General features: G+C 37.8%; 1 protein-coding gene across 1 annotated transcript in view; it reads left to right on the top strand.

The window, feature by feature from the left end:
• The window catches only part of METAP1 (methionyl aminopeptidase 1), an 81180-nt gene that overhangs the window by 14295 nt on the left and 42503 nt on the right, over window positions 1-24382 (top strand). The gene's annotated exons all lie outside the window — the stretch shown is intronic.

Below are 24382 nucleotides of genomic sequence, written 5' to 3'. Positions count from 1 at the left end.
TATGCTATTACAGTTTTCCCAATTGTTCCCCCTTCATCCCCCCTCCACCCTGCCCCCCCAGCCCTTCAGCATTCCCCCCCTTAGTTCATGTCCATGGGTTGTACTTATAAGTTCTTTGAGTCCTCCGTTTCCCATACCATTTTTATCTCTCCCCATCTACTTTATGACTATTAATTATGCTGCTTCTTCCCTGTACCTTCTCCCCCCATTCTTCCCTTCCTCCTTCCCACTGAAATCCCTGCATGTGATGTCCATTTCTCTGGTGGTTTACAATCCCACCAGTCCCACCAACAATGCACAAGGGTTATAATTTCTCCACATCCCCCCAGTACTTGTTATTTTCAGAGTTGCTCTTTTTTATAGTAGACATCTTAGTGGGTATGATACAATATCTCGTGGTTTTGATTTGTATTTCTCTGGTGATTAGTGATGTTGAGTAACCTTTTATATGCTTGTTGGCCATTTGTATATCATTTTTGGAGAAATGTCTGTTCAATTCCTTAGCCCATATTTTACTCAGGTTATTTGATTTTTTTTTCTTACTCAGTTGTAGGAGCCTTTGTATGTGCTGGATAGACCCCTTGTCAGATACAGGATTTGCAAAGTGTATTTTTCATGTCATAGGTTGCCATTTCTCTGTTGATTGTGTCCTTTGATGAACAAAAGTGTTAAAGTTTGATGTGATACCACCTACCTACTTCTGCATTTGTTCCTTATTCTTTTGGTGTCATATGCTAGAAATCATTGCCATATCCAATGTCATGAAGCTTATCTCCTATTTTCTTCTAGGAGTTTTATATGTTGGAGCCAGGTATTTAGGTCTTAATTCATTTAGAGTTAATTTTTTTGTAAGATAAGGGTCTAATGTAATTTTTTCACATATGGATATCAGTTTTTGGAGCACGTTCCTTATTGAGTGGTCTTGACACCCTGTCAAAGATCATTTGAATATATGTGAAGGTTTATGTCTGGACGCCATTCTATTTTATTATTCTATATATGTCTTTATGGCAGCACCACACTGTTTTGATTATTGAAACTTTAGGATGTGTTTTGAAATCAAGAAGTGTCAGTTTTCCAACTTTGTTATTTTTCAAAATTGTTTTGGTGGTTTGGAGTCCCTTAAGATTCCAAATGAATTTTAGGATGATTTTTTTTCAGTGTCTGCAAAAAAATGTCTTTAGGATTTTGATAGGGATTGTGTTAAATCTGTAGGTTGCTTTAAGTAGTATTACTACTTCATAATATTTAGTCTTTCAGTTGATAAACATGGGACAGCTTTCCATTTGTGCCTTTTAATTTCTTTGAGGAATGTTTTGTAATTTTAAGTGTACAAGTCTCACCTCCTTTGTTAGATTTATTTCTAAGTATTTTATTCTTCTTGGTGCTATTGTTTTCCTAATTTCCTTTTTCATTGTTTAGGTACAGAAGAAACAATCCATTTTTGTGTGTTGATTTTGTATCCTGCAACTTTACTGATTTTGTTGATTCTAGCAGTTTTTTACTTTAGAATCTTTAGAAGTTTTCTACATACAAGATCATGTCATCTGTGAACCAGGAAAATTCTACTTTTCCTTTTATTTTTTCTTGCCTAATTGCTCTGGGTAAGACTTCCAATGACATGTTGAATGGTAGAAGTGATGAGAGCAGGAATCTTTTTTTAGTTCCTGGTCTTAAAAGGAAAAACTTTCACTCTTTTACCATTGACTTTGGTGTTGGCTGTCAGCTTTCCATATATGGCTTTTATTATGTTGAGGTAGTCTTCTATTGCTACTTTGCTCAGTGTTATCATCACTAAAGAGTGCTAGTTTTAGATTTAGTTTATTCTTTTTCTATGTCCTCAAGGTATAAAGTTTTTAATTTGAGATCTTTTTTAATGTAGGTGTTTATACCTATAAACTTTAGCATTCTTTTTTGGTGCATTTCGTAAATTTTGGTATTTGTGTGGTATGTTTTGGATTTTGTTTTCATTTGCCTCTATGTCTTTTCTAATTTCCATTGTATCTTTTCTTTGACCCCATTGGTTATGTTTTAGAGTACATTGTTTAATTTCCATGTTATTTAGATTTTCCAGTTTTCCTCTTGCCTTTCTAAAACCTAAACCAATGTAGTTTTTGTATGTCCATATATAAGGTTAATTCTATTACTTTTAATGACTACAAAATTCACCTACGTGGTTGAATCATAATTCATCTAACCCATTTTATATTGATGGATATCTAAATTCTCTTTAATTTTTCACAATTCTAAGTGCTGCAGTGAGCATTAAATTTGCATACAGCTTTGCTCATTTGTCAGGTTATTTCCTTTAGTTAAATTTCTAAAAGTGGAGTTACTGGGTCAAAGTATGTTTTTGAGTGTGAGTATACAGGGTAGGGTGACAGGTTTACAGTTGTGAGTATGCAAAACACAGTTTACTCTTGTATTATTATTAATTAATTATTGTATTATTTGTGAACAATTGCAAACCTAGTTTTGCCACACCCTGTATATGTTTTTATGTATTCTGTATTTACATGCATGCTATATTTTGATGACCTGTAGCCTTTTCAGTACCAGCTGACCATTCAACATACTCATTAACATTGTATGTTGTACCCATTTCCTCATACCCCCATCAACATAAATTTATTTTAGTTTTGAGGTGGTGGAAAAGGGAAAATAATAGATTCTTAAGTGGATAAGCGTGGGTAGGTGGTCACATTATGAAAACCATTTAACGTTAATTCTGGAAACTACTTGTAGGATGGTTGGAATAGGAAAAGATTAGGGAGAGAGGAGAGTAGAGGTAAGGAAACCAGTTGGGAAGTTGTGTTGATAGTTTGGCAAGTCAGTGGGGCCTGAAACAGAGTGGAACATGACTTGTTCTGGCGGCGAAATGAAAATACAAATTTCTCAACTCTGGTGGTACCTTTTCACTCTGTAAGTAACTCACAGTCCTGAAGATAAATAAGAGTCACCTACATAACTTATCCTCAGAAATTTGGACTTAGTTTGAGGAAGGGATAGCATGTGTATTTTTAAAGAAAAGCTTTCCAAGTGATTTTAAGATGTCACCAAGACTGAGAACCACACTGCCCCATAACAGCTCCTAAAATTAGTAGATGCCTGTTGTTGGTAGTAAAGTGTGTTCTCTTGGGGTGGAAATGAAAGTTTTGCCTAGTATTTATAAAGAGTAATCAATAGGCTGTGTGTTGGGCCTATTTAATAGGTGGAGAATAAGACAGGTAGACAAAGTGTTCTCAAAGAGTACAAATAAATATGTGTGACCAGTTAGGCTTGGGGTCAGGTTGTGTGTGGTGTGGGCACTTTATGGAGAAGCAGCATTTGAAATAGACCTGAAGGGGCAGATAAAGCTTCTGATGATACAGATGGAAAGCTGAGTGCGAGGAGCAGATGGACCAGGTTGTGCAAAGGAAAGGAAAGCGTGGTGGTTGTCTGGGGAACTGTAAATCCGATTTAGTTAGGTTGTTGGTACTTTGTTTTTTTCTCAGAGATAAGGAGGGAAAGATTGCTCAGTTAAGGAGCTGGAGTTTATTCTTCTGGGAGTGGATAGTCACTCAGGGTTTTGAGTCATTCTAGTCTGATAGTGAACAGGTGAAGAAAAAGAGAGAGACCGGTTTAGGGAAGGAACAGTGTTGTCTTCAAGACTCACTAGATTTGGGAATCGTCTTTATGTCGTCGGTGATTTGAAGACCTAGAACTGGGTGCTTCATGGCCTCAGCAAGTAAGAGGAAGGTGGATATCCTTATTCAGGTGAGAGTTTTGGCTTACTGACTAATTGAATCCTTGTATATCTTGAAATATAAGCCATTAGCTAATTAAGCCATTTTGTGAGGCAGTTCCCTAGTTGCTTTAATGAGAATAATCCTATTAATCCTCTTATTAAAAAGCTGAGATTTGATGCAAGTTTCATGAGTCAAGCATGAGCATCATGAAATCCCCTAAGGAAAACAAGGCTATTTGAATAGTGACTGCAGTGAATGTGCGGAATTTCAGAATGTTGGTTGATGATGATGACATTGAAAATACAGTTGGGAGAAGAATTGGTGTCAGACAGAGTAATACCAAGTAGTGTGAAAAATGTAAAGCATATTATGCTCTTTCAGGACTGTGCTCTTAATCTTATTCAAAGTGTTCTTTGCTAAAGTAGAATCAAGACTGAGGATGATATTTTTAAGTTTGGTAATGGGTCCACAGCTTATGACTTCTCAGAATAGATATGAAAATAATTTTCCATCACTGCTTAGGGTCTTTTCTAAATGCTGGTCTTTACATATTATTCTGGGTTTTTACTCTGCCCACCAAGAAGTGAGGATGGAGAAGAGTTTTGAAATACAGTGCCTTTAAACAACTTACACTGCTTTTAGTTTGTTGAACGTTTAACTGAGAAAATCAAATCAACAGTAGAGATTACAGTGGAATAGATGATTAACTGAAGTGTAGAAGTAGTGATACTAAAGGGTCATTTTTCACTGGGGGACAGGAGGTAATGGAGAAGATGGTGTGTAAAATCAGTTATTGTCATATTCTGTACTCTTGAAGGAAGGTAAGATTTGAATGGAGAAGGACATCTAGTTGTTTAAGTGTAATTGGTTTGAATTGTGCATTTGGATGTGTACAAGTGATAATGGCACCAGCTCTCTGCTCCTGTCTCAGAACAGCTCTTTTTTTCTTTTTTAAATACTGCAGGTTGCTTTAGATTTCTTTTTACAGGAATTCTGTGATCAAGAAGGGTAAAAAGAAAAATGTTTGGAACCTACTCTGATATACTCCAGATGGCATGCATTTGCAATGAGAAAAGTCTGTGTTTATTTAAAATTGAGAAACATTTCACGATTGGGTTATGTGGGTCCTGGCTGTTGCCATGCTGTACATGACATTACTTTCTGAGTGGAGAAACTAGGAACGATCGACAATAATGGTGAATGTGTAGGCACACCCACTGTAAGGGGTGGGCCACTGAAGACCGCAGCATTGGGAGGGTAATGACATTGATCCGAAAGAAAGGAGTGGTCTGATTGTCTCCTGCATGCCAGTCTGTCAAGGCTCATGTTGCCCAGGGAAAAGCTTAAAGAGGTGGGCTATGTGTTTTGGCCACTGGGGGGATTACTCAGTGAGCAGGAAACTCTTAAACAGTACATTCATGACCTTACTGCTGTATTAATTGGGATAGTGTTTGCTTCAAATGACAAGATGCCTTGTCAAAATACGAAAACAATTTTTATTAGATGGAATCTTCATGTAGCCAGAAAATAGCAGTAGGAAATGAACCTTAATATATATTCTCTGTGCATTTTAGAGACTATACTAATTGTAATTTTTTAAATACAGTTTTGTTTCTTGAAAAGACATGCACATGATTTAAGTATCAAATATTCTATAATCCTCACACCCCTATACCAGGTAATCGCTTTTGACATTTGCCCCCCAGTTTTATTGAGAAATAATTGACATATAACATTGTATAAATTGAAGGTATACGGTATGCATAATGCTTTGATATGGGAGTATATATATATAGTGAAATGATTACCACAATAAGTTTAGTTAATATTCAATACCTTACATGGTTACATTTTTTTCCTTGTGATGAGAATTTTTTGAAGGTTTATTTTCTTAGCAACTTTTAAATATAAGATAGTATATTAACTGTAGCCATCATTGGTGTACATTACATTTCTAGAGCTTATCTTTGTTTTAACATTTAACAGATTATTTTGGCATTTAATTCTACATTTCTAAACAACATGATTACAATGGCCATGTCATGATAATTTGGTTTTAGGGCTTCTCTCTAGACTTCTTGAATGGAAAGGTGAGGATTCAGTTATACTTAGCTGCTGTATGCCTGTCTCTGACTTGTAAATGGTTTTGACAGAGGAGTCATGTAGTCTGCTTACCAGTAATAGCTAGCTGTGTGACCTTGGGCAAGTCATTTAGCATCTGTTCATCTAGGTTTATCTCATCTGTAAAATGGGTATATAAACAGTACTTCCTAGGGTGAAGAGTTAACATACATGAAGAATTAGAATAGTGACCAACACACGGAAGGCACTGTATAAGTGTTATCCGTTAAGTACACTGTGATTACTTTTCTTTTCCTGTGCAGCTCCTTTACTTAGCTTTCTATGTCCTTATTTATTCCAACCATTCCTTTGGTTTTGTAAACTCTTCTTTTTTTTTTAATTCAAGGGTTTGTGGGTTTTTTAAAAGATTTTATTTATCTTTAGAGGGGAAGGGAAGGAGAGAGGGATAGAAATATCAATGTATGGTTGCCTCTCGTGAGTCCCCTGCTGGGAACTGGCCTGCAACCCAGGGCATGTGCCCTGACTGGGAGTCAAACTGCAATCATGTGGTTCGCAGGCCTGCACTCAATCCACTGAGCTACACCAGCCAGGGTAAATCTCTTCTTAGTATGTTTAAACATACTCAGCATTCGATTATTTTGTTTCATGTTCTTGAAGGAGTCTCTGACCTCTCCAGCCTGGACTAGGCGAGCTTTAGCTCTTCTGTAGAGAGTTTTATTTTTTTGTGAGGTTAGGGGATCATCTCACATCATTGGGGCTTTTCCTTTACCTTCTCTTGTGTAGTATCCCCTAATTACTGCATTTTGCTGAACTATTTATGGAAAATTTCTTTGAAAAATAGCATTTTAAGAAAGAATTTTTTCTCTAGGATTATAAAGCTTTTGTTTCTAATTTGAAACCACATGTGGGTGGCAGTGTTGTACTTTATGCCCTTTAGAAATAATTTTGGTATTACTTTAGAGTTACATATATCAATAATGGTAAAAGATATTAAATAGGAACTTTATATGGAATACTTTAGTTTGGACCCAAAATAGGTAATTTCAAATGTAGTAAACTGTCATTCAGGAATGCTTTTTACATATTGAACACTCATTTAATATTGATTGCTTTTGGCAACTGTTAAGCCTTCAGTTGTTTGAAAATTTTAAAATCTAAACAACCAAGTCTTAGTTATGAAACCACACTAATTGTTGGTTGTAGTATCTTTAGAGCTTAAAAAAATGGGCCTGTATCCTCTTAAAAGGACATTTTCTTGAACTTGTCACCTTATTCCTTCCTCTTTCTTGTGTGTAGCAGGTCTTCTAAAATAAGTAGTTTTAATATTTTTTATTAAAAAGGGTAATACATGTTAGTTGTCAAGAATTTAAAGTAAGGGGTGCACTTGCCTCCCCCTACCCCCAAAATTTATCTCTAATTTCTCAGGAGTGATCCCTGTGTAGCCCTAGGAGTTTCCAAGGTACAAGGTCCATCTCCTCATCAGCATATTCAGCAGAATTTAATAAGAAACATTCTGTTCTCCTGAGTATGATAACATGAGTTACTATAGTATCTATAATAAAGAAATAACTACTACTGTTAAGAGAGTTAACATACAATAATATAAGCTCTGTGAATGAAAACATTAATCTTTATTGCCTTTGAAAGGAAAGAGATTTCAGAACATCGATGAGATTCAGGAGAAAACATTAATCTTTTGTAGATTGTTTGTTAAATGGTAAATACAATTGTGCTTGAGACCAGTCTTTTTTTTTAACCCTTTGACTTTATTCTTTTTTGTTTGTTTTTTTGAGAGAGAGAGAATGAGAGGGAGGGAGAGAGAAACATTAGTTTGTTGTTCCACTTATTGGTGCATCGATTGGTCCCTTCTTGGCATATTGAGACCACATTCTAACCAACTGAGCTACCTGCCCAGGCCTCACTTTATTCTTTTTTTTTTCATTTCTTAAGTGTTTATATATCTTTCATATTTATATTTTTAAAAATCTAAGTTAAAACTTTTTATTCTTTCTCTTAAGTGTCTCATTTTACTTTGCTCTCGTTGGCTTTTCCCTCTCTCCCCTCTCTGCTGTTAGGTTGTTTTTGTTTTATTTAATTTTACTGGTTTATTGTAAAGGCTACAACTCAGCGACAGCCAAACGAGAGTGATGCATAGGGCAAGGTATTGGGGGTGGGAGCAGTGCAGACCTGTGTCTTACCCCCTTTACTGAGCTGTCGCTTCTTCAGAGCACTGCCCAGTGAGCCTTGTAGCCGTCCGGAAAGAATATGAATTTTGGATCCAAAGAACCTTATATTCCAGCTCTGCCACCTAACAGCTGTGCGGGCTGTCGAATTATTTAACCCTTCCTTGCTTTAGTTTCCCTGTTGGTAAAATGGGAGTATAATATCCAGTTCCTAGGATTAGTGTGAAGTGTGAATGATAGTACACACAGAAGGTGTTTGTCACCAAAAAGACTCTCAACCAGTGGTAGTTCCCACCAGCAGATGTTGAATGGAGGCACTGCAGGCTGTTATCTGTAACAGAAGGTGACAATCCTGCTGACCCAGGCTGATGGGAATCCTTCTTTACAGATACCACCTGGTGCGTTTTACTCATTAAGAAGATGACAGGACTATTTTTATTTTTGAAACAAGACTCTGAAACGGAAGTAATGGCTTCTTTCCTATTTTGTATTAGGAGAGTTAGATAAGGGTTGGTAATAACACTTAATAATAAGGGTTGGTAGTAATAGTGAAATAGAAGGTAGAAAGGAAAGGGAAGAAAGATCAAGAAAATTCTGATTTAAAATATTAGCAATACATATTTAAACATAAAAAGACCACAGCTTGGTGAAACACATATCACTAAGTTAGTTGCATTATGCAGTATATGTATAAGAATAATCAACCATAGGCAGCTAGTTTACTTCAGGGGAGTAGAAATCATTAAATAAGAAGAAAAACTATTAATACATCAGATACCAAAAATATAATTGCTTTTGTAGATGATTAAAATAATTTGATAAGATTCAACACTAGTCCCTAGTAACATTAAGACTAGAAATAGAAAATATATTTCTTTAATATAAGAAAAAGTGTAAGATTCCTTCAGTTTCATTTTTTCAAAATTGTTTTAGCTCATCTTGTTTGCCTTTTCATATAAATTTTAGGGTCATTCTTTTCTAAATCTTAAAAAGTCCTCAAATTATTTTGATTGATTTACTTATAACTTATAAATGAATTTTGGGAGAATGGACTTTTTAAAATGTTTATTAGTCTTCCATTGCATGAAGACAGGATATCTCTATTTATTTAGATTTATTTGTTTTTTTAAATCATTGCTTTTTAATTTTTAGCACACAGCTCCTGTACATGCTTTTAAAAATTTATATCTATTTATTTAATAAATTTATTTAATTTTCTAAAATTTATTTAATTTTGGGAGGAGTGATTGTAAATGGCGTTGTTATGTGTAATTGTTCAATTATACAGTGTCAGTATAGAAAAATAAAGCATATTTTTGTGTGTTGATCATATATTTGTGACCTTGCTAAACTGGTATCTTAGATCAGGAAGTTTTTATTTCCCGTGGTATTTTTGTATAGATAATTCTGTCATCTTTGAATGGAGACAGTTTTACTTCTTCCCAGTCTATGTCTTTTTAACTTATTTTCTTACCTGGTTGTATTGTGAGATTTACAGTATAATGTTGAAACAGGAATATTAAGAGTGGAAATCCTCATTTGGTTCTTTAGGGAGAAAGCATTGTGTTTTTCACATTAAATGTGATTGTAACCTGTAGTTTTTGTAGCTTGTCTTTATCAAGTTTAGGAAATTCTCATCTAGTTCACTGAATTTTTATCATGAATTGATGTTGATTTTTGTTGCCAACAATATTTTATAGATTTTTCTCTTTCCCATTCCACTTCTGTCACTTAAAAAAAAAAGATTTTACTGGTTTATTTTTAGAGCGAGGGGAAGGAAGGGAGAGAAACGTCAATGTATGGTTGCCTCTCATGTGCCCCCTTCTGGGCACCTGGCAAACAACCTAGGCATGTGCCCTAGACTGGGAATCCAACCAGCGACCCTTTGGTTCTCAGGTCAGTGCTCAATCCACTGAGCCACATCAGCCAGGGCTACGCAGTTTTTAATTTTACCTATTTTATTTTTCAATTAAAATTTTTTATTTGGTTTATCTTCTTTGCAAAGATTTTCTCTGTTTCCATTAGTGTTAAGAATATTCCTGATTGTTTATTGGACCATTTAAATAATAGCTGTTTTATAGTTTTTCAGTTAATGCCAACACTGTAAATGCCAGCATTGGCATCTGTTGACTCACCTCCCTTGTAAGTTGAAATTTTCTTGGTTGTTTACATGCTGAATAATTTTAGACTGTATCCCGGATATTTTGAATATTATGAGATCTGGAGTCTTGTTTAAATCCTGTGCAGAATGTTGATATTTTTATTTTAGTAGGCTACTAATCTGGTTAGATACAGGCTGCAAGTTCTAACCTGCCTTCTTTGGGCGGTGGATTCAATGTCAATTCAGTTTTCCAAGCCTTTGCAGTGTAATTCAGATCTGTTCCAGTGCTTGGTTTGAGACCTGGATGATGATCTGCATCTATTAGTTCTGTTCTCACAAGCATCTGTATTTTGTATTACAATCACCTCTATGGGGTTACTTTCTGGAGCTTCTTCCTTGGTGCTGTATGGTTTGTTGGGAACCCTTTTCTTTTGTCCTCAGGCCAGAAAACTGGGGTTTAGTTACTTGCTCCGCTGCACATTTCATGACTGCCTGGGTCTGGGCTAAATGACAGGAGGACACAGAGAAAGAAGCAGTGGGGTTGGCCCCACCCTCTCTGGACCACAGCTTCAGCCATTAAAGAGAAAAATGCCTCTTTTTAAGAACTGTGGCTCCTACAAGCCCATGGATCTACAAGCTTGGGGTCTAGAGTGTGGGTAGAAAAGAAGAGAATATGGATGTATGTACTCTCCGAGCACTGGGAGTTCCCTTTCCTGTTTCATGAGCCAGAGTTAGAGGGTTTCTCCTCGAGTGCTCTTGAGTTTGTGCCCTAGTGGTTGGTCACTTTTGTGTTGACCTTGGCGATTGGGTGGTGGAGGGTGGGAATACTGCATCAGACTTTTGGTCTTCCCTAACCTGCCTGCTGTTGTTCACTTTTCAGAGTCCTCAAATAGCTGCTCCCTGCATTCTGTTCACATTTTATAGTTTATAGTTTATATAGACCCAAATCTGTAAATCTGTGACTTTTGTGTCCTATGCAGTGTGGCTACTGATGTCTTTGCTCATTTTACATTTTATGTAATTTTTTCTGTTTTTAAGAAAAAGCCTGGCTTTCTACGGGTTACCTTTGTGTCTGCATAACTTATTATTCTGTCAAAGATTGGTCACAGGTTGTGCCGAAATATACCATGAGTTTCTTTTGTTCTTTGTGATGGTCTGTAATGTTTTTGGCTGGGGAGCTCATTTGAACTTCAGGTTCTGCCGGGCTCTTGCATCTTCCTCCCCAGCATGCAGCTTCTGTGGGCAGTGGTGCTAGTAAGGTACAATGTTGCCAGTAATCAGTAGCTGCCTAATTGTCTTAAGTTTTCATAAGCCAAGAAATTTGGGCCAGGATTTACACACATGTTAAAGATAAATATTTAGAATTTAAAATGCTTAAAGTAAAGAAGATGGTGATAATTAGAATTGAGCAGTTTAATGTTAGCCACACATGTTACACAGTAATTTTTTCTAATTACAGTTGGAGAAAGCAGAACTTAGAGATAGTAAGATTTGCCCCCCCAGTGGCTTACAGTTAATATGACCAGGCTAGCGTACAAGTCTGTCTGACCTCCAAGTCCATGATTCTAGCCACTGCCCTCAATTCAGTTCTGGAATGGAATGTTCTAAAAACAAGGTGGGTTTTGAGTTGTTTTTGCATATAAATTCTTTATGAATTATGTGTTATTCTTAGTAATAAGTGAGCAATGCAGTTTTTGTAGTGTTACAATTAGATGAAGGTACTCATTGTTTATAACAATTTAAATTTTTTTAAAGATTTTATTTATTTATTTCTAGACAGAGGAGAAGGGAGGGAGAAGAAGGAGAAAAACAACAATGTGTGGTTGCCTCTCAAATGGCACCCACCAGGGACCTGGCCTGCAACCCAGGCATGTGCCCTGACTGGGAATTGAACCAGGAACCCTTTGGTTCACAGGCCCGCGCTCAATCCACTGAGCTACACCAGCCATGGCTGTTTGTAACATTTTAAATACTTCTGCTACCTTTCTTCTCTGATGGTTCCTTCCCCCTTTCTTTCTTGATTTAAATTGATATGTAATCCTTCTCCTTCTTGATTTAAATTGGTGTGTAAACTTTTGTGTTCTCTAAATGAATCAATTAGGATATAGATGTTATTTTTTAAGGAAATAATGTGTCAGCTTTTGTGAGGGTAAAAAAAGATGCTGGGTGATGCAAAAGCATTTTGTTCACATAATCTATTTAGAAAAGTTTTTTTGTAAATGGGTTATGTCAAGTTGCCAGCTACATAAAGGCATATCTTATTTTGCAGTTTTGCTATGCATGAATTTAGTTACCACAGTTCAGTTAAACGAAACCAATTTCTCAACCACATAGAGGAATTACATAAAGTACAAGCTTTATTAATAGCTCTTTGGTCCTTGCACCACTTCAAAAAGGCACACGTGTGCACCTTGATTAGTGACCACATCATTCCACTTCTTTCAAAGCCCGTCAGTGATTGGTCACTGTGATCTGCCAGTCAGTTCTCATGCAGACGGGAAAGGCTGTACTTATGTTACTTTCTCGCTACCCAGTGATAAACATATGTGACATTTTACAAAAATTAATAAATAAAAGGAGGAATTGGCCAACAAAGATGACAGTGCAGCAAAGGAATGGTAACTGATAATGCTGGAAGTAAAATCTAAGTTGAACAAAGATGGAATTGTAGAAGAATTAGCTGACTGTGGGAATATTGCCATTGCCCACCATGCACATCTGGATGTGCAACCAGGGGACCTCTGTGAGGCAGACTTTTGACACAAATGGGAAAAATGGTTTTGATGACAAGGATGACAGTGTCTCAGGGGAAGTGACTGCAACCAAAAACTTTACATGAAAGGAGTCCTCAGAGGTATTGAAAGCGTAAAGGATAAAATTTGGAAGTTGTTCCAAATCTAGCCAGGAGTATGACAGTTTGCTAAGTATAAAAAAGATGCTCATTCAGTTTCCTGTTATATGGTGTGAAGAAGGCAAACATTGTTCAAACTAGTCTTGATAAGTTTTTAAAAAAATAAAACACTATAATTCTAGATATTGTAATATTTTAAATTACAGTATACTGAACAAATATTAGTTTTACTTTTTTTCCCCACTTCCCTGTATATTTGTAACTGAGAGTAAAGGAGTTTTTAACATTTTGATAAAAAATTTTCTTAAAGGTCGTGTACCAATTATAATTTTTTACATTTTATTTTTTAGTTGTAGTTGACATTCAATATTTTATATTTGTAATTTTTATATTGATTGTGAAGATTGCTTTCTGTGGTTATATCTTGATTGGTCATTTTTATAATTCTTGACTACTATGTAAAGCAAGGACAGCTTGTATTAAAAACCAGTTTTATGGAGTTCTTCAAGACCATTCTGTGTATTATTTAGAAAAAGGAGCTTTAATATTGGGTTGTGAATAGAGGGCAGGGATGCCATGAACTCAGGTCTTTATCAGGTTGTTCTTTGGTTTAAAATACTTTAATGGCTTTCTGTTTTTATTAGAACAGACCAGAATCATTAACATGATCTGACCCCTGCCTATATTGGTAGCTCTTGTCTTTACCCTCTCCTGATAGCACTGTGTATTTTTTGTTTTTAGCCCTTGTGACTTATAAACTGTGTAGTTAATTGCATAATTAACCATGTGATATTTGTCTAGAATGAGTCTGTATTGTTCACTGCTGCGTGCTCTGCACCTAGCACAGTGTACTGTGGTCATAATGTGTACTCTGTATTTGAATGAGTAAACAAATAAATAGAATTGTAACAATATGTTTATTTGTAAATGTATTTTTGGAAGGGAATTGTTTCTTTTCCAATATTATAAAAAGATTCACTGATGTAATAAAGTTAAGTATCACACTACAGAAATTGATACAGTGAAATGGATACTCAATCTAGATGGTATCATTACACACTAAAGATATTCACTTTCCAGTCTCAAATTGCATTTAAATATCTGGACATACATAGTATTACATACGGTCATGAGCAAGCTTTTAACATTTATATATTGTCTGTAAAATATAAAATTTATTTTGAAAATCATCTGTTATTAATACAATAGCATTTTAAAATCGGTGTTGATTATTATATAACATATATGACAGCAGAATAGAGTTACTGTTGAGTGGGAAATTGGCGACTTGGCAAATTTTATCTTATTTTGGGGAATTTTTTATTTTTATTTTCTTATAGTTGTCCCAGTTTTTCCCCCTTTGCCCTCCTCTGGCCATCATACCCCCCACTCCCACAGCCAGTTCCCACACTGTTGTCCGTGTCCATGGGTCATTCATACGGTCTCTTTAACTTGTCTGTTCCCCTTCTTTCCACCATTACCCCTTCCCCTCCCCCCTCCCCTCTGGTCACTGTCAGTCTGTTCCATGTTTCCGTGCCTGTGGTTCTATTATGTTCATTAGTTTATTTTGTTCATTAGGTTTCTCGTATAGGTGAGATCATATGGTATTTGTCTTTTGCCAACTGGCTTATTGCACTTAGTGTAACATTCTCCAGTTCTATGAGTACTATGGCAAAAGGTAGGAGTTCTGTCTTCTTCTTTTTTTCTTTTCTTTTCCTTTCTCTTTTTTGTCTTGTTCTCTGCCCCCCCTTCTTTTTTTTCTCTTTTTTTCTGCATAGTCGTGCATTGTGTAAATGTACCAAAGTTTTTTGATCCACTCATTTACTGATGGACACTTAGGCTGTTACCAGGACTTGACTATTGTAAATAGCACCACTATAAATATAGGAGTGCATAAATTCCTTTGAATTGGTGATTTGGCATTCTTAGAGCATATCTCCAGCAATGGCATTGCTGGGTCAAAGGGCAGTTCCATTTTTAGTGTTTTGAGGGAATTCCATACTGATTACTGATGGCTCGTTTCACTGGTGGGTTCCGCACTCCAGCTGGCTGAGAGTCACAATTCCCCCCACATCTTGTATGCTGCTGCGCAGGTGCTGGTTAACAAAGCACTACTCCCCAGACAATGAGACCCACACCAGCAGAAATATCGCCCTACCACAGTAGCAATTTCAACAGCAAATGACCAAAGATTTATAAAGGTGGAAAGAGATTAAGAATATTATAAGATAAGAACAAAGAATAGGGGATGACTAAAGGAAGGAAAAATGATTTTGAGAGTGAAGATGGGGAAATAATAAGAGTAGAGAGTAGAAACAAGGTGACAAAAGGGAGAAAATAAAAGTTAAAATGTAAGCAAAAAAAGGAAGGGTAATGGAAATGGAGTAAGAAGAGGGTTTGAAATAAAATAAAAAAATAGTGAATGAACAGGAACAAAATTGAAGAAAAATCACCTGTGAATAAGGCCAATAACAATGATAGATGAGCAAAGATTAATAAAGGTTGGAAGAGAATATTCTAAGAAAGAGAAAAAAGAATTTGAGATGTCTACAGTAAAGGAAAAGGATTTTGAGAGGATAAGGGGAGGAGCCATAATAAGAGTAAGAAATAGAATCCAGGGTAAGAAAGAGAAGAAATAAAATTCCAAACTCAAATAAGCAAGGGCTGGAGGAACACTAAATGGAGTAAGACAAGGGACGGGTACTATGTAAGTAATATTTGAAATAAAAATAAAATATGTTAAAAAAATTAAATCTAAATGAAAAATAAGAGACAAAAAATAGTGAATTAGTTGGAATACACTTGAAGAAAACTAAGAAATGTTAAAGAGCTATACAAGACAATAAAAAACGCAAATTCTGAAGAAGAATGAGGTGGAATTCTTAGCAGTTCGGTGTTTACCTTTTGCTCCGTCTGCATCAGCATCTGGCTTTTTGTCAGCTCATGGTCCAGAGGCGGGTCATCCAACTTCTAGCAGCGCCGCGTATGTCACGTTCACCTACCACTAGAGGGGGCTTCTATTGCACCCCTGTCTGGGATCCCTGGGTCTCCCCTGGCACTGTTCATTCTTCTGGGAAGATAGCAGGTTGTGTTGTCCTACACTGCCTGTATGGTCTGTCCCAGCTTATTCCCAGTAATGTGCGGCTTCTGGTGAACTAGCTGTCTGTTGCAAAGGAGGGGCTAATCTGTGTAAGAGGGTCGGCTCTTTCCTGCTTGGTGCTGTTGGCAGCTCTGTGTGAGAGCCGATGCTGGGTGGGGTCCTGATTACCCTTGCTGCACCAGTGTCTGATCTTCCTGCCTTACTGACCTCGGTAGAGTAGGGCCCTAGGAACCAGCATATTTTGTCTCTCTGAGAGAAGTTCAAAATTACTTCCTTCGGAGATTCTCTTCCTGCTTTTCTCCTGTGGATATGTATTCTGCATGGGGTTCTTGAGCCTGTCCTGCCTGTACTGCCAATCCTTCAGCAGGTGGGGGCTGGGTAGTCCTTCCCTTCCCAGAAGTTTGATTTCTGTAGGAGAAAGGGGTTCTGCCTGGCTGTAAATAACCTCAGGTGCTCACTCTTGTCCATCTAATTCCCAGCCCACTGTCCTCATTTCAGATACAGTTTTGAACTCTCCATTTTGTGTAGACCCCAGCTTGCTAGTCATGATGGTCATGGACAGAAATCCCTTATGCTGTGCAATTTTCTGACCTCCCTGCCCAGCTATATTCAGTGGGAGAAAACCGCACTTTCGGCCTTTTCCCTTTGTTGGCAAGACAGCTGCCCACAGGGTCCCTGCACACACGCTGTAGCACCAAGTCCCCGTCTGGTTTTCTGTCCACACCACCTCTCCAAAAAGCCAGAAGTTTCTCATGGGCGAAGCTGGTTGCAGCCTGCCTCCACCCGACCCAGGTACAGATAGAGTCCCTCTCTCTGACAGTCTCCTGGTTGGCATTTGGCGCTGTAGCTATGGATGATGAGCCGTTCACAGTGTTCATGTTCTGGGTCTCCCCGACCTCACACATCCTCCCAAGTCACTCCTGGCCTGGGTCTGTGGACTCCCCACTTGGAACTGGGGCCCCTCTGCCCTGGGAGGGGAGGGAGCCACAGAGCTGTGATTTCTTGGCAGTCTCCACATCTATAGGCACCACCACACGTGGGATATTTCCCCTTCATAATATAAAATCTCCTTAAAACCCAGTGTAAAGTGTCTTCTGTATTCCTTGGCTCATAACTTCATATCAGCTAAGATTCCATTAGTTCAGGTTATTTGTCAGAAGATCAGCCTAGAATCTGAGTTGGGGACTAGAGTAAGTGGACTCAGCTTCCACCTACTTGGCTGCCATCTTCTCCCTCCCCATATCATCTATAAAAATGTAAATTTCTTCTAGTTTTAAAATTCTGTGTTTTCCTTTTAATATTACTTAACTGTTTTTTTAGATGTTAATTCATACTATAAACTTTTAAAAAGGGGTTTCTTTAGCAGTGGGCATACATGACGCAGACCCCAGCTAATGGGGTCTGCCACATTGTGGGTGAGGCACGAGGAATTCACACAGACTACCAAATCCTGTGGAGGAAAAGGGACAGCATAGCTTTTCTCTCAAGAGGAGAAAAGGCCTTGGCCCTTGCCGTGACCAGCCTTTATTTTTCTGGGTACATGATAGTCCTCGTTTACTATGCACAAGTGTGCTTTAGGTGGTTACCATTTATAGAAAACAAAGGAGATGCTGCTGCTAATCACATCACAGAAGGATATTAGTAAATGCAAAGGGAACAGTGGTTGAACCGGTTACACTCCATACTGGGGAGTTTTAGCATGGATTTTAGGAAGTTACAGTCAGTACTTTCTGTCTCAATTCAGGGTGAGGGAGTTTTAGCAAAAGCAAGTCTCATACAGTCTAGGTACAATGCAGGCCTGATCCCCGACGAGAGAACCTATTCATGAGCACGGGTCCTGTGCATCTCCAAGTGGGAACTGGACCCACGCCACGCAGAATGGTCTCCTATACATACATACAAGATCTGTACAGAAGAAGTCCAGCCATTGCTACTAAAATGAGAAAGGTTTGTGTGAAATCGATGTAACCTGGCAGCCATGGAGAGTGGTCTGAAATGTGCATGTGTGAACAGTGACAACTTCACTGTACTAGTCAGTGGCGGGGGGTAGGGGTTAGGCAACATTGAGCATGTGTTATGTGTGGCCATTGCATTCAAAATGATGGAGTTACTAGAGCAACAAATCTATATCACATTTTGTGTTACTTGTGAAAATGCCTCCATGGTAACTGTCTAGATGATGCAGAAGGCTGTAGTTATGGGCAACTGGTGATTGGCAGCTTCATTACAACAATGCACCCACTCATCCAACACATCTTGTGCAGAGTGTTTTGGTGAAACATCAAATCACCCAGGTGACTCAGCCCTGCTACAGCCCAGATTTGGTGTCTTGAAACTTCTGTGTTTTCCCAAAACTAAAATCACCTTTGAAAGGGAACAGATTTCATACCATCAGTGAGATTCGGGAAAATACAGTGGGGCAGCTGATGGCGATTGGGAGAACTGTGTAAGGTTCCAAGGTGCCTAATTTGAAGGGGACTGGGGCATCATTGTCCTATGTACAATGTTTCTTGCAACTTCAATAAATGTCTCCTTTTTGTATTGCATGGCTGGTTACTTTATGGTCAGATCTTGTGTTTTAAAAAATATATTATGTTGAATCTTAATGTGTAGTAATTTAAATGCTTCTAGATTGCACTTATGTTTACTGTCTGAATGTCATAGAGGCAGAATGTCCATAATTAAAATGATTTTTGTAACTTGTTAGTTGATCAAATTATTTCACATACCTAGTTAAATTTATGCTTCTAATTTATAAATTCCCTTCTCGCTTTCCTATTTTCCATTTTTTAACAGTTTCCTTTGGCCCCTTATTGACTTATCTCCAAACTCTCCCACAGATGTATAGAACTTCTCTCAGTACTTTTAAAACACATTTGACATTTAATCAGTTTTATCTTGGAAATGTGTCTCTTAGAACCATCTGACCTCCTCCAGCCAGAACTTCTTGCTGCCTGGGCTTGCTGCATAATAATCATCATTACATCTCTTTTTTTAAGCATCTCATCCCAGAGATACGCTTTACTTCTCTGTTGTCTGTATCATATTTTCCCCTTTTGTTTTTTTTTAAAGATTTTATTTATTTTTAGAGAGGGAGAAAGAAGCAAGGGAGAAAGAGAGGGAGAGAAACTTCAATGTGTGGTTGCCTCTCACGTGGCCCCCACTGGGAACCTGGCCTGCAACCCAGGCATGTGCCCTGATTGGGAATTGAACCGGTGGCCCTTTGGTTCACAGCCCATGCCCAATCCACTGAGCTACACCAGCCAGGGCCCCTATCTGGTTTTATTCTTTTGTTTATGTAGTATCTCCTCTAGCAGCTTCCTAAGAAAGATTGTATGGGAGGTAAATTTTTGAGATTCTATATATCTGAAAATGTCATGCTATGCCTTGACACTTGAATTTCAGTTTGATTGCATATAGAATTCTAGTTTGCAAATGGTTTTCTCAGAGTTTTTATGTTATGAAAATCTGATGCCACTGAGAATCACAATCTTTTGCATATTATTCCTTACCTTTTCTCTGTAAGCTTATTGTGTCTTCTCTTGTTCTTGGTATTTTGACATTTCATACTGTGTGCCTTGGGCAAGTTGGTTTTCATCCTTAGGTGATCTTTTCCATCTAGAAACTCCTGTCTTTCAGTTATGAAATACTTTTACGTTATCTCTTTAATCTCTCCTCTCCATTTTCTTTCTGAAATGTGGTTATGCAGATGTTAGACTTGTTGGTTTAATCCTTTGTTTCAAAAATACCATCTCTTTATTTTTAACTTCTTATAATTTTGCTCACCATTTGGGGGAGATTTTCTTAACTTTATTTTGAGATATTTATTCCTACTGTAATTTAAACATTTCTGAGAATTTGTAATCTCTTCCATAATTACTTGTAAAATGGAATTATAGGCTTTGTGGAGCTGAAATGTGTCTAAGAGTTCATGTACATTAACCCTGCTCTGTCCAGATGTTACTTCTGTATTGTTCTTAACATGTTTTTCTTTATTCATTTTTTTGTGCTCTTCTGCTTCTTTATATTCTAATTTCAGTTATGGCAGGAAAAGGGATTGCCAGGCTAAGGGTACAGACTTTGTTAGTGCTTACCTAACAATTGAAATGGTTTAGGATTTTGGGTAAGGGAGTTTATGTACTGGGCCAAAAATTAGTCCTTAAGTTTTTCAGGGAAGATTGACTGTTCATAGTGGTGCTGCAGTGTTAACTATCAGGACCTAAGAGATGTGTAAAACCACTTAGCCTTGTATAGTTGTTAGTGGGCAGACATTTATTTGGTTTGTTCTAAGCTGACGTAATGAAAATTGATTGGAAATTGTACCAAATGTAGTTGGTATGCTGATAGTCTGGTGTTAAGGAAACAATAGAGTCAAGGCCTCGAAGCGAAGGGGAGTGGTGCGCCTAACCTTCTGCTTTGGTGGGATTTTGCCTCCACCTGGCAGGCTCTTAAACTGGGGTTCTAGGACCTACCTACTTTGAACTTTCCCTTTTACTTCTTTTCTTCCCCATCTCTGATCTTTCCTTTGCTGATGGATGGTCTTGCTGCCATAAACATCTTTGGCACAGGCTAGCCTGGAAGAAGGAAAAAAGGGTGAAATACCAGAGTGCCACAGCCTTTTTGTCAATCATATCTGCTGAAGAATAGCTTGGAAAGGCAAGGAGGAGAAACTGAGATTGCTGGCTGAAGTTAGGTTTCTTAAAATAAGTCATCCGTCTTTGCTTGCCCCATTTATAAGTTACCATGAGTAATTGGGAATGGACTCCATAAATAAGTGCATGTAAGTGAGAAAAGCTTCAGAAAGACTGTAATTAGTCCTTCACCCTGGTTTACTGTAGTCATTAATTGGATTTATTCTTCCAGTGTGTCCTGATGTCCGGTCAGTTACTGTATTGGTTTTCTCTGGCTGCTATAACAAATCACTACAAACTGAGTGGCTTAATACAACAGATTTATGCTCTCGCAGTTCAGGAGGCTGGAAGTCCAAAATCTGTTTCATTGAATGTAAATCAAGGTGGGGGCAGGGCTGTGCTCTCTAGGAGGCTCTGCTGCATCATCACTCCAGTCCCTGAGGAGAGTCATTAAGGACCCGGCCCTCTTGGCATGTGCTTGTTGCTGTGTCAGGCTGCATCTCCCTGTTTGAAGCCAGGGAAAGGGCAAAGAGTAGAAAATAGTGCCTGATTTCTAAGAAGCTTTCCAGAAGCCCTACCCACAACTAGACTTGCATTTTGTTGGCCAGACTAGATCACGTGGCCAGTGGTGTAATTAAGGAGGCTGGGAATGTTTTCAGCAGGGCGCATTACAACGTCACTGGCAGAATTCTGTTGCTGTTGAGGAAAAGGGAAGAATGGCTATGGAGTAGGCAGTTTGCAGTCTGTTCTAGTGGGTAATGAACACAGTTTACATTTCCACGGACAACTAGTAATCTTTTGTGTATGTGATCACAGTAGTCTTCATTCATTCTCCAACCAATTGAGAAAACCTGTTAGTTCCAGACATCGTGATAAGCACTGGGATGTCAAAGGCTCCCATATTGATACGTGCTGTGTGCTAGACACTTTGTCAACCACTTTCATGTAGGTTATGTACACCATTTCTTGTAGTCTGCTACATTATCTTTTCCTGGAGATATCAACCCCACTTGAGGCAATTGAGGATCCATGAGAATGGTTCATAATAACCAATCTCTAGACTTAAAGATAATACTTCAGCACTTACAGTGGTGTAGCTAATACATGGTAGAGCTTACTCACACTGTGTTTTCTGGTTCTAAGTTCAGTGCTGAATTGATGCTTTGAATTGCGTGCTTGCAAACACACATATATCCATACACTGTAAAGCAATTAGAAAGCATTACTTCTAGTGCAGTAATGTGGGTTTTGCCAGGTATGGTTCTATTATGTGATTGTCAAGCTTGTTTCTGCTTAAGTGTTGTCATTTGTAAAATGGGGATAATGTCCTCTGCCTTGCAGAATTTTTGTGAGGATGAAATGAAATATTGGTGTATAGTGCACCTATTCAGTAAACAGTAGCTTATGGTTGTCTTCAGATTGTAGATCAACATTGATTTTTCCTTTCTTATTCTGTAGTAGATATGGTCATACTGAAGAAATCACTTATTTTTGTTCTTGGGACTTTTCGATTAATCATAATTGAAAGCTCTCTCTTATGGCATAAATATTTGTTTTTCTACCAATTTCCTATAATTCTTGAATGGAGAGCAATTAGTTGTGAGTGGTTTTGCAATTTGACAACAAACAGGGACAACTGTTTTCCTTCCTGTAGCTGCCATAACAGATTGCCACACACTTGATGTCTTAAAGCAGCAGATTTATTATCTTACAGTTCTGGGACTCAGAAGTCTGACACAGGTCTCCGGGCTAAAATCAGGCATTGGCAGGTCAGCATTCCTTTCTGTAGGCCCTAAGGAGAGTCTGTTACTTGCCCTTTTCAGTTTCCAGAGGCTGCATGTGTTCCTTGACTCCAGGTTCCCTTCCTCCATCTCCAAAGCCGGTAATGTAATTACCTCTCTGACCCAGCTTCCATCATTACGTTTCTCTGACTCCTACCTCCCGCTTTTTAAAGTTCATTTTTAAAGATGCTTGTGATTACCCCAGGCTCATTTAAATAAAACAATATAATCTCCCCATCTCAAGGTCAGCTGATTAGCAACTTTAATTCCCCATCACTGTCCTGGTAACCTGACAGAGTCACAGGTTTTTGAGGATTTAGGACATGGACATCTTTGGGTCACTATTATTCTGCCCACCACCTTCACATCCTCCCCAAAAGAGGGAACTCAGTTATAGTCTCAGTCATGAAAAAAAATCTAAGGATGTCTTTTTATACACTTGGATTCTATTGACGTTGTAGTAGGAGGGAATAAATATGACCTGGATTTTCTTGACTTCACTGCTGCAGGATATGAGGATACCAGGAGAGTGAAAGTAAAGGGGAAACAGTGGAGACCCTGGGCCTGGGGGGAAAGTGACCTCTCAGAGGCCTGGGGTAAGCCTAAGGAGAGCGGCCTTAGCATCACCAGTGTAATGTGCTCTGGTTACTAAATGGTTCTAGGGATGCTTCGTTTTCTGTTTTCTCTTAGCTTTTATCCATGACTTACTCTTTCCTGTTTGTAGAGTCAAAACATTTATAGGACTTTGTGAATTTTCTTAGTATTTGTAATGATTTATAGTAGTCCCCCCTTACCAGCAAGGGTAGGATCCAAGATCTCCAGTAGATGCCCAAAACCGCGGATAGTACTGAACCCTACCTGTACTGTGTTTTCTCCTATACACATATACCCATGATAAAGTTTATTGCTTCCCTTTGGCATATTGAAATTGCCAGCATCACTCTTGTGCTTTGGAGCCTTTATTAAGTAAAATAAGGGGTACTTGACACAATTATTGTGATACTGTAACAGCCAGTATGATTAACTGAGAGAGCTACTAAGATAATAACAGGTGGGCAGTGTAGAACGTGTGGATGTGCTGGACAAAGGATGTGCACAGACGTGATTCATGTCCTGGGCAGGACTGTATGGGATTTCATCATGCTACTCACACCGAAGCACAATTTAAAACTTACAAATTGTTTATTTCTGGGATTTTTCTTTTAATGTTTTTGGACTGCAGTTGCCCATAGGTAACTAAAACTCCAGAAAGTGAAACTGTAGTAAGGGGAACTACTGTACTTGAGTAATTTTAAATTCTTTGAAGGAGATACTCTAAAAATGAAAGCATTAAAAGTATTTATTGCTTGAGTTTATTTTAATTCAATTTATTACTTGAACTTATTTTTCTAGTTTAGTACTTCTTGCTAGTGTCTAGAATATGTTACGTGAACATAGTTTCTTAAATGAAAAGCTTAGCCTTTCTAGTCATTCATCCATTTGATTAATTTGCAAGTATTCACTGAAGCTTTACTGTGTGCTGGGCCCTCCGCCTGTCTCTGGGGCACGTTGGGACACTTTACACGGTCACTTCCTTCATGGGGCACTGTCTAGTAGAGCTGTCAGCACATGGTAAACGAAGTGGGTGTGGCTGCTATAGTAATGGAAGAAGCTGCACCATTTTCCTTGTCTTTAAAAAAAAAACAATTAATTGGTTCATGATTTTAAAAAAAACTTTTCAATATAATTGGCAACATAAAATTGAAATGTTACCTGTGACTGCTACTTATAATACAGGCTAATGTTTCTTATTTATTTGAAGTAATGTGAAGTTTAGGTTGCTTTTTGAAATGAATTTTTAAGCAGGTGTCATTTCTTGAACTTTTCTCAGCGTTTAGTGAAATCAGAGATTTGTTTTTTGCAAATGAAATTCTTAATAACCATTT

This window comes from Sturnira hondurensis, unplaced genomic scaffold (genome assembly GCF_014824575.4).
Source record: "Sturnira hondurensis isolate 20B ecotype Veracruz unplaced genomic scaffold, ASM1482457v3 Scaffold0025168, whole genome shotgun sequence".
In the NCBI taxonomy this organism is placed as follows: Eukaryota; Metazoa; Chordata; class Mammalia; order Chiroptera; family Phyllostomidae; genus Sturnira; species Sturnira hondurensis.
This window is presented reverse-complemented; position numbering and strand designations above follow the sequence as displayed.